Source organism: Meleagris gallopavo, chromosome Z (assembly GCF_000146605.3).
Source record: "Meleagris gallopavo isolate NT-WF06-2002-E0010 breed Aviagen turkey brand Nicholas breeding stock chromosome Z, Turkey_5.1, whole genome shotgun sequence".
NCBI classification, from domain to species: Eukaryota; Metazoa; Chordata; class Aves; order Galliformes; family Phasianidae; genus Meleagris; species Meleagris gallopavo.
Window position 1 is genome coordinate 61,334,477 of NC_015041.2, and position 10,694 is coordinate 61,345,170.

The 10,694-nt window shown below is 39.1% G+C and overlaps 1 protein-coding gene across 5 annotated transcripts in view; it reads right to left on the minus strand.

Annotated features, from left to right (window-relative positions):
* The window catches only part of MOB3B (MOB kinase activator 3B), a 78,374-nt gene that overhangs the window by 48,478 nt on the left and 19,202 nt on the right, over window positions 1-10,694 (minus strand). The window contains exons 2-4 of one of the 5 annotated variants that reach the window (XM_031557390.1): window positions 10,270-10,348; window positions 6,232-6,412; window positions 4,781-4,995 (exon numbers count right to left, since the gene is read on the minus strand). The exons of 2 other annotated variants lie outside the window; for them this stretch is intronic. The gene's annotated coding sequence lies outside the window, so the exon portion shown is untranslated. The remainder of the gene's footprint in view (window positions 1-4,780; window positions 4,996-6,231; window positions 6,413-10,269; window positions 10,349-10,694) is intronic. 2 more of the 5 variants (XM_031557391.1, XM_031557389.1) reach the window with 2 other exon arrangements.

Below are 10,694 nucleotides of genomic sequence, written 5' to 3' on the forward strand. Positions count from 1 at the left end.
CCAGCATCTCTAGAAAAATATGGAATTTGGCTTCAAGTCCTCTCACAGAAGGACTCTTGAGTTTCTTCAAGTTCCTCGCTTTTCTCTAGAGCTACCAGGATTGCCTTACATTAATCCTTATAAGATAACCATGAGAACAGTGCAGCTTCAAGGTCCTCAGTGGAAAATGCTGACTGTAAAGACTTCCCATAGTCAGAAACATTTCCCAAATATATAATAACATCCATTTGACATGTAATAGCAAGCCTTTGTTTTGCTCATACATGAGAGAAAAGAAAAAAAGAGCAAAACCACAACATTAAGAGATGGCAGAATACAATAAAAACAGTATTTTAATAATCAGGATGTCAATGTTGAGTGGAATAAAGGATTTTTACTTGATTCTTATTTGATTTAGAGCTGTAACTGCTTCCCCTTCCTCTACTACCCTATTTCTAAGCTTAACACTTGAAGGAGAGCAGAATATAATGGATAACTGTCTATAAAGCTGGGTCCCGTAAAATGAATGTATTCCTGTAACATTTAACAGACAATAATTTCACTGGATCAGCTTCTGCTTAAAAACCTCTACATTAGTGTCATTGCAATATCTGACAAAAGAAACAGAATCATACTTCATGACTCTGCCAAACTACAGATTTTCATTGAGATTAAAGTGGAAAACAATAAGCAGGGACAAAAGTCCCTCCATTGTGACTAAGGAGCAATGGCAGGGGTGAGAGAGGATAAATCTTAGGTGTAAACTTCATTGTACAAATTAGGCATGCTTTTCACCACAGGAACAAACATTTCTGTATTAAAGGAAGGCTCATCTCTCAATCAGTGTCATTCTAGTGGCTTTCAGAAGTGTAACAGGAATTAACATCTCATCAGAAGCTCTGGAGAGGTACTAGTATACCCTCATACTTACTTGCTTATTGTTGTAATAGCATCCATACTAATCCAACCAGGAATATGTCCTTGCTATAGAAGACAGCTTCACGTCAGCTGAAAAAGGGATTCCTCAGAATTACAGTAAAGAAATCACAAAATATTGATGGTTTTGTTTATACTGAAGTACAGCCCTTACTTCTCCACTGAACAAGAACTTAAGGTTATGACCCTCTGCAGACTGATGTTCATGCAAGAGTAAGTATGGCTGTAATTCCTTTCTGGAAAGTTCTGTTCCACTTCAACTTTCAGTCTTTCATATTCCTGTCCTTTTACCATGTCCTCTGTGATATGCGGCCCAGGTGGATATAATCCCTTCCAAAACCTGTATAAGGCTGAGTACTAAACTAAATAATTAAGAAGACCATTGATTTTTCACCCCAGTACATTTCTTTGATCCCCTGCATGGATACACAGCACAGGAAAGAGGACAGCATAAAACACTGTCAGTGGAGGGTAAAGGACGGGAGGGATGAAACACAGAGGAGTACGTTTTTAGCCACAGTCACTGAATCACAGTGTTTGCCATTATTTTAGACCTTCCAAGTCCTTAAAGCAGGTTGAGAACTCTCTTTGGCTCATGCATATCCTGAGGCTGAATTCTGACAGAGTGACAGCATCATGCAGTGAAGCATGTTCAGTACTGACGATGCCTTTGAATGATGGTTAGTTTTTTGGAGGGCTACACACCTAGCTCTTACAGTTCCCCTCTTGGTTCACAAACTTCAACTGGTCTGAGCTGTAGCTAGAATGCTTACAAGCACAGCCACAAAGACACACTCTTTGAAAGCATTTGCTTTCAGTTGTCAGGTCCTTGTGATCTGCTACTTCTTTCCACCATTAATAAAACAAAGCCTTTACAAATGCATGTGCATAGCTTGGCCAGCTGGTCTTGCAATCACTGCTCTTGCAAAAACTTACCACCTGGTGGACTGCATGGCTGGGCTGACCTACACTCTGGTAGGAGTAGCAACAAAACCAGCTCAAAAACCTTGCTTTAGCCAAAATCCTACCGTCTCTGTGGATGGTGTTGTCACTGAAATTATTGCGACAGAGAACTGCTATTATCATTCATTTCTTTAGAAATATAAACAGGATGGTTAAATGGAGTAAATAAATTCTAACAGCTTTCAGAAAACAGGGACACAAACTGAACTACACAATGATTCTCCTTAACACACATTTTTCTCTTCCAGTTCATTTCTTTTCTACTTTCAATAAAAGTAAAATTTTACTTTTATCCTCTGAATACACTCCTTTGAAAAGAGAATAAGAATGAATTAAATTGTGGTTACAGTTCATAAATCTCTGTTCTATTCAGCTTAACTTGCTCCTCAATCTGCATTCAAAAGTGCTGGCATAACTGAGGAGACAGCACTAAAATCCAATTTCCTTCTCACCCCCACATGCCAAGAACATTCACACAATTCTCAAGGACAAAATCCAAAAGCTGAGATTTAACATGAATCCTCAGAAGTCTGTTTTTAAAATAACTGTGACAGGTCACGTGAGTGGTAAGAAATAACAAAACATACACACACAAAATTGCTCTAGTGGCCTCAGATCTTAACTCAGGGCCTTACTCTTCTATGTGTATAGACTCACTGGAGGGCAGATCTCTGTACACAGCAGTACAGTAGCTCTTTCACTAAAAGTCAGCATTTTATCCCCTGAAACTTCAAGCTCCCTACTCTGCAAACAGTGGCCAAGGTCTTCATTTTTAGACTAAGCCTTAGTTTTAGGAAACCACATATGTGTTCAAGAACATCTAAATCATACACTCCATCGTACAGTATCATTTTGATTCAAACTACTCATTTTTACATTGAGAAACAGAGCTACAAAGGCAGAGCATGCTACATACACTATGCTGGCAAACACAAATAACTAAGACTGCTCAGAAAAACCACATCTACTCAGAAAACAAGATATAGAAAGGTTAGCCTAAATCTGGCTTCTGCTGCCAAACCTCAAGCTGGCTGTTCCAGGGGGAAAAAGGAGAAGCAGGTTGGTGACACAGAGCCTCAGTTCTAAGCAGATCCAGGTTTCAGAGCAAAAGACCTGCAGGGAAGCTGCAACATCATCAGGTGATGTTCTGCACCCTTCATTACAAACAGTTCTCAATATGGCATAATGATTTTGCATTACAAAGAATTACCCTTAGCTCAGTGTTGCTGAGAGACAAGACCAACCCGAAATCATGTAGCAGTTGAGGCTATGCCTGACCCTGGTAGCTTTTCGATTTGACCTCCGGTAACTCATATCTGAGTGGGACTGTTATGGGCCCTACAGCAGGAAGACAGTAAAGGTAATTCCACTACTAACCATGGGGAATAGGATTTGTCTTTGCAAAGCAGTGCTGAACAAGACAAAAATGCATACTTTTTCACAAATGAAGGAATATTAAAAAAAAGGGATATATTAACTACAAATATATTTTAATTGTTCATGCCACGAATCTAAAATTTTGTTCTGAAGATCAGAAGAAACCTTTGCTTCCATCAAAGTTCCCAATGTATATGCAACAAACAGTGAGTGGCAGCACTACAGTTAATTACGGACATTTTCAAACTCAGACCAGAGAGAGTATTCCTACTTGAGTCTTCTGAAAAATACAAAAGGTTTCACAGATCAGACCAGGGATGATTTTGTAGGCTAAGGGTCTGGTGGTTCTGTGACTTGACAAAACATACTGCACCTCAACACACTCAGTCACAAGGCATAGCCTTTGTAGTTATAGAAGTCTGGTTGTGTCTCCTCTACTTCCAAAATTCAGAGAAATAGATCAGTCGGTGCTGATTTATGAGTTGTTCTGAACTTATAGGACCAAATTGGCTTGAAGGCTGAAGAGATTTCTGTCCAGAAAACAGCTGTGACTACCACCCTGTAATTTTATTGTGTTTGACCTTATCATTTGGTCAAAATGACCTACTATTTTGTGCAGGGCAGGAAACACTGGATCTGTTAAACATACAGATTCCCATAAACCAGACTAGAAACAGAATACCTGAGATGAAGTACTCATCCACACTCCAAAGCTCTAAATAAGCAGCTTGTAACTTGTACCAAAAGAAAAAAAAAAAAAAAAAAGTGACTTTCTTTACCATCTATGAAATCAGAAATACAAGTAAGTAAATTAACTCAGAGACATGATCTAAACAAACACATGCTATTGGAAAGAACACTGAGGTAACAACCACCTCTCCTAAGGACAGCTTGCCTCCTCTCCAGTTTACAAAAATACAGCTGGTAATCATGGATTGTTCATGGAGACAGAAAAAATATCCTTCAATACAGTTTAGAAGCAAAAACCAAACTCCAAGAACAATAGAACTGTAATACCAGAGGAGCCCTGCACTAGGAGTAGGCTGTAGGAACAGCTATGGAATTGCACTCTTCTCCACACACACCCAAGGAGTTTACAATGCAATTTTCCAGCAAACTAAACTGTTTAAAATTTCAAAGCCTCTTCTCTGCCACTACATAGTGCTCAACCTGTATTGTTCTCAAAAAGCCACTCAACACAGCAAACAAAACTTCCACTCACCAGCTGATCTGGAAAGCAGGTTTGGGTGGATTTTTCATTATCCCCCATGGTAAGCAGAATTTGCAGAAGCACAGTATTTAATCATTTCTTTACAGTCTTTAGAGACTTTAAGGAATCAAAATAAGACTCACAACTAATTCACAACTTTACAACTTAGCACCTGTACAAGAGATACAGCTTTTCAGAAGCCAAAATAGCAATTACTTAATAATTTTACAAGAGAAAAAGAACAAAAAGAGAAAACTGAAGAAAACAGAGAAAGAATGAGCATCAGAAAAACAGACAGGAAAAAAGATTGATCACCAGTCTATTTTGGACGTCTGTTTCGAGGAGTTCTAGTCTCAGCCTGCAGCACTGGAGAAGGGATGGGGTGTTAGCGCGCTCATCCAGAAGTCATAGTCTCAAACCAGCAAACAGCAACAGTGACCACCAAGATGATGAAGATGTTGACAATGACTCTGGGTCCCTTTCAGACATCCTTTTAAGCCTGTGAGGTTTACAGATGCGCCATCTCAAGGCTGCAAACAAGCGAGTTCACCATAACAAGTTTGTCTAAGACAAGTTTGTAGACAAAACTTAAATTTGTTAGTAAAGCAAATCTACTCTGGTGGGAGGAGGAGAGGATATCATGTCTACTGATACCAGCCTTTGACTGGCTACAATCACAATGGCCTTGCTCTGCAAGTGTTTGAGACGTACTAAGCACACCCTAGAAAGACAGAAGGTGTTTTTGTTGGCCCTTCACAACCACAAAAGCACTCACTCTGAGACTCATAGGAACAGGCCCTCAACAAGTATAATAGAAAGGGAACTTTCTTCACTATAAGCTAAGGATTTGTCTTCTCAAGCCAATCTCATCACTTTACACTACAGAAGGAAGGGAACAAAAATGATTTACTTATGTAACAAGTAAAAGTGATCAGCAGGGGAGCATTAAGGTGGATTCCTTCCTGACCATTAAAACAAGCAGTTACCCAGAAGCAAAATAATTGATTATTCACTGTGCTCTGTGACCAGAGCAGACAGCAAACAGGGAAAGCACAGCCAGTAGTCTCAGGAAGGCAGTGCTTGAAGGACCCTGGTCTGAATGGCAGTCCTCCCCCACTGCTTGGCAAAGCTTAGCTTATCTCTAGCTAAAAACCAATTGCTGATGTAATTAAAACTTCACTGTAAAGCTGGCTCAGTTTTAAAGAGGGAGATTTCAAGGCGTCTAGATTCATCCTACAGAACTACTTTATGCAGCATGTTTCCCACACCATACCTCCCACAAAATTTCTGACCAAGAAAAAAGTAAGCATCACATGTACATTTATAAGCAGTATTTGCTGTCATTCAAAAGCAAGTCTCCATCTGTCTTGGGCCCCAATCACAGCAACACTGTTAGGAACACTGTTTTGCTTGTATAATTCTAAAATTTTGGAAGGGAGGTTCTGTGGCCATGTTTCTTAATGAACCCACAGAACTTTAAAATGCCTTTCTACCATAAAGGAAAGGCAGCTTTACGAGCTCAGAAGGAACTGCTGTACAGGAAAAGTGCCACTTAAATACCTAAGAGAACACAGATGCTAGGGATCCTATATTACAGGATATGCTGTCCTGCCAAACATACATCCAAACCAATGAATGGTTACAGTGGTCATAGAAGTGGAGGAATTCACAGCACCTCTAGTAAAGCAGTGAATTTGTACATAAAACACACACACCTGTAACAGTTTCATTCCTTCTAAACAAGATTTCATAGGATTCATACACACCTGGAGACATTCAAGCTCAGACTGGACAGCACTCTGAGCAGTAGATACCCCTGTTTACTGTAGGAGTTTGACCAGACGACCATTTAGGTTCCTTTTCAACTTGATTGTATGAATCTATATAACCCTTAAGATGTCAGAGGCTGGTGCAAAGTAATTACACCAAAACAATCTCAGCAGATCTCTGCAGAGAAAAAACAAACAAACAAAAACAAAAGGAAAACAACAAACAAACAAAAAAAAACCAAAAAAACAGTCCCTGTGAGATCAGAGCACCAAAACATGTGCTAAAAAGCCATGCTCTACTCATATATCTGCTTTATTCTCTTACCAGCTTCCTTCCAATCTGGATATAAGGCACTTCATTATCCACTGATATTCAGCAGCTGGAAAACTAATTTAAAAGTATTCCCTGCCAACATCTTGGGAAGATTGCAGATAAAATTTTTGCAGATAATTTGGAGAACCTTATATAAAACTTAAGTTGTACGTTCAAGTTAATTGCATTTAACTGAAGAAAAACAACACCAGAGAAAATTCTTCTGAAAGATGATTCAATGCCTGGTCTTATAAGGGCTGATAACGATCTGAGGTTTCTACTCCACCACAGCCCTCCCGTCACTTTAGTACAGTCTTCCAGATAGGAAGCACTTGAAACAGCAGCATGCTTTTCATCTATTCATCAAGACCATGACCTAATTATTACACCCTGGCTCACACCACAATATAAACTCTGCTCTATTGCTGAATGTGCCCATGCCCAGGTTCTGCATTTCCCTCTTTCATCCACTTCCTGCCAGACACACACATCCTGCAACACCCAGAAGATAATGGTATTGAAATCTTTTACCAGTAGTTATTTAGCTAGTTATGTGGCTTTATTATATTTAACATTTTAATTGATTCATTAAAATTTTACAGCGTCTTTAGCATTCCTGTGAATACTGCTTATGTTCACAGAAATTTTAGTACCAATATTTTATTTCTAAATTGGCAGTAATCCAAAACAACCTTAGACTGACTGCCCTGCTTTCATCATTATGGTTGCTACATAAATAAATGGTTAGGAAACCGGATTGCTACCTTCCTATTCTTCATCCCATTTCAATCAGATCTCCTGCCATCCACACATGCCATACATTATGGTTTAGATCGCATCACAAATTATTCGAGTAAACCCAGCTGTATCACACACAGTATCTGCTATTAGGTAGGAAGATGCCACCGTGATTTTTAAGGCAGCAATCACCACAGATCCCAAGAGTAATCTGCAATAATAATATCTCTGCTCTCTGAACAGCATGCCAACCAGGTGTTTGACCAAGACTGAATCCTTGACATACCACAGCTGGAACAGAAGCCCAAGCTGCCCTTGGTAAAATGTGTGAGAATTCAGGATGGCAAGCTACACAACCAAATTCTGTGTTTTTTAAGAGAGACTACTGCTGTGACTCCTGTAAGACTTAATACGTAGGCTATAGATATTTCTTCAGGAATCACTGATAATACCTAAAAATTGTCAAGAGGAAAACCACTGGAATTCTATTTGCAGATGCTGCAATGACAGTGACTTAGTAGTTAACAGACAGCTTCTCTCATGCTGCTGCACAGTCTGAAAACACACATTTCAGCAAAGTTGTGAAGACAAGCAAATATTCAGAAATGCTTTCCTCTCTTTTGTTTTCTATGTTAGGAATTTCTTCCTCTTCTATTCCTCTCTTTGTTCCAAAGTATCCACTTCATTTTACTTGTGCATTTTTTTCCTTTTTTCCTTCTCCACTCTTTTACTGTGTTTCTTGCAGTCATGTTCAGCACTGCAAGAAAAGCACAGGCTTTGGCTCAGGTATTGGCTAAAAAGCAATTGAGAAGGCTGACAAGAGGCATGAAAATAAAGGCTGCTGGTTACAGCCTTCTTTGTCCCTACTAAGTTTCTATCTCAAGGTTCAACTACAGAAAACAATCGAGCAGATACATGAAGAAAGTCTGAACTACATACAGCAGCTGTTTTTGGTAACATCACATTCAGACAGGTTTAAGTATTACCTTATTGCTTGTATGTGGGAGGACATACAATTACAGAAATACTCTTGTTGCACACTTCCTGTTTTAAGAACAGGATAACACATCACAAATTCTACAGCCTGAATGACTAGAATCTGTCACCCAATCCTTCACATGTTTGTTCTAAACAAACCAGATGAGCTCCACTTATGTTAGAGCCAGACTGATGAGACACTACTCTGTGATTCATTCTTTAGTAAACACACTGAGGATGGCATGAAAAGTTTGGTATAAGTAATACATAAATGTAGAGAACGTGACCACTATAAAGAATCATGACAAAAGGAGAAAACCAAAGTTTTGAGTACATTGGTTATAATCAAAATGAAATAATCTGCCACTGCCAGGAAACAAGGATTTTCCAAATTGTGGTATGCATCATCATTCTTCAGTTTCTTTCAAATCCAACTTCTTTTCTAGAACAAATATGAACCACAGTAGTATATTTTCCACTACTTAGTGAAAGAAAGAAATTCAGCTGGAACAACAGGCAAAACTGAAATATTCCGAAAACTAAAAAGTAGCTAATTTGCAAAACATACATTCAAATTCAAATATATTTTTGATCACTGGATTGCACAAAGTTAAAACCAAGCTCACAACAATAAAATGGCCATACTGGTATCTTACAACACAAGATGACAGGTAACTCTAAGATGCCCATCGTGACCTCTTTAAAGGCATGAGAATTACCTAATTGTAAACATATTGATAAATTATGAGAATATATTGTGAAAGCCCTTGCAATCTCTAATATTAAAAATCCAGTGTAATTTAGTGAAGCAGATAACATCTACAGAGTTACAGATGTAATATGCAGCTGCTCTGGGCTACAGAGATGTAAACAGGTTCCTTTCATATTCTGTAGATTTTCATTAAAACTTGCACACTTGCTGTAAGCACAAGCTTCTCACAAGAGACATCACTGGATCACTGGAAGCGTAACAGAACTTATGATTTCTATTATGCAACTAGCTATCCAACACCATTTAAGACGAATGAAACAATACCTCACAGAACAGTTGTCACCTGTGGAAGGCTGGACTCATAAAACTTTTGCTTGTTGACAACACTCTCTGGATAACCTGACTTGCATTTCATTGCCCTGCAGAGATACTGTATCCAGACTGTGAAATGGCATACTCCACACCTGAACTGCACCTCACACAAGAGAGATTTCATCAGAGGGATGCTAAAAGGTAGGGGATAACCTTATATACTCGCTTCTGTTCTGCCACATTCCTCTATCATTGGGACAGTTGGATTAATTGCAGAGTTTCTTCCAGTATAAAATATATGTTATGGAACAGCTTCACGGTCAAAAAAAAAGGCAGGAAACATTACATCAAGCATTATACTTTTTGTCAGCTTAGGTCTTGAGGAAGTTTTTGTTTCAAAAGCATGATCAGATAAACACAGTCAGTTGGCACAGTGCCACACAGCGTCCTCAGCTGGGAGAGGTTCCAAGGGTGCAGAGAGCCTGGGTGGCTACAGTGCTTGGCCAAACTTGGTGAGTGTCTCCACAGGCAAGTGTGCAGGGACAATGGGATGAACCACAAAAAGGGGACATCTGTGGAGAACACAATGGAGACATTTTTTCTTTGGAGAAACCAAAACAGCTCCTATTGTCACCATACTCTGCACTGAGCTGAAACACCAGCACATGTGTGAAAGATCTTCAGGAATAAACCTCCAGTAAACAGACTCATCTTCACATAACCTATTCTTCTTGTAAGCAGAGCATAAGTACTGAAGCATGTCTTGCTTCCCTAAGGTGGATGCAAAAAGTAGTGCAGAATAGCGCAGAACTGTCCTGGAAAGGCTCATATTTATCTCACAACCAAATTAACACCTTACTTTCAGTAAAGCAGCAACCATTCTGGGAGTAAACACATTTCCACTGAAGTCTGAATCTCAAATCCAGCTTCTATGCCAGTTTTTGCAGACTGAGTATCAGTCCTTCTTTGCTGTCATACTCACGCATTCACTGATGTTTACAGACATGAATTCCTGCCAGCAGTGCAATACATTATTCCAGAGGAATGCTAAGATGACAGTCCTGTAAAAGACAAGTGGTAACAGTCACTTTTTGCTATTTCTGCTCTGGGGAGAATCTACCTTCAAAATGCTGTATACCTTTCACAAAATACAGTGGCATGTTAAGGATCGCCTAATGGCAGTGTATTCTGACCCTATGCTTCAGGAGGATTTAACATTTCAGAAATGTACTTGAAATTACTCCTTTCCACAAACTGCATTAAACTGGACACAAATAATAATTTCACTTTCTTTCTACCCAACATAAAAGGCAAAAAAGAGCAGTCTGAAACAACATGAGAAACCATGGCAAAAAACACACTTTTAATGGATCTGGATTTTTTTTTATTCCGTTCCAGTGTATTTGG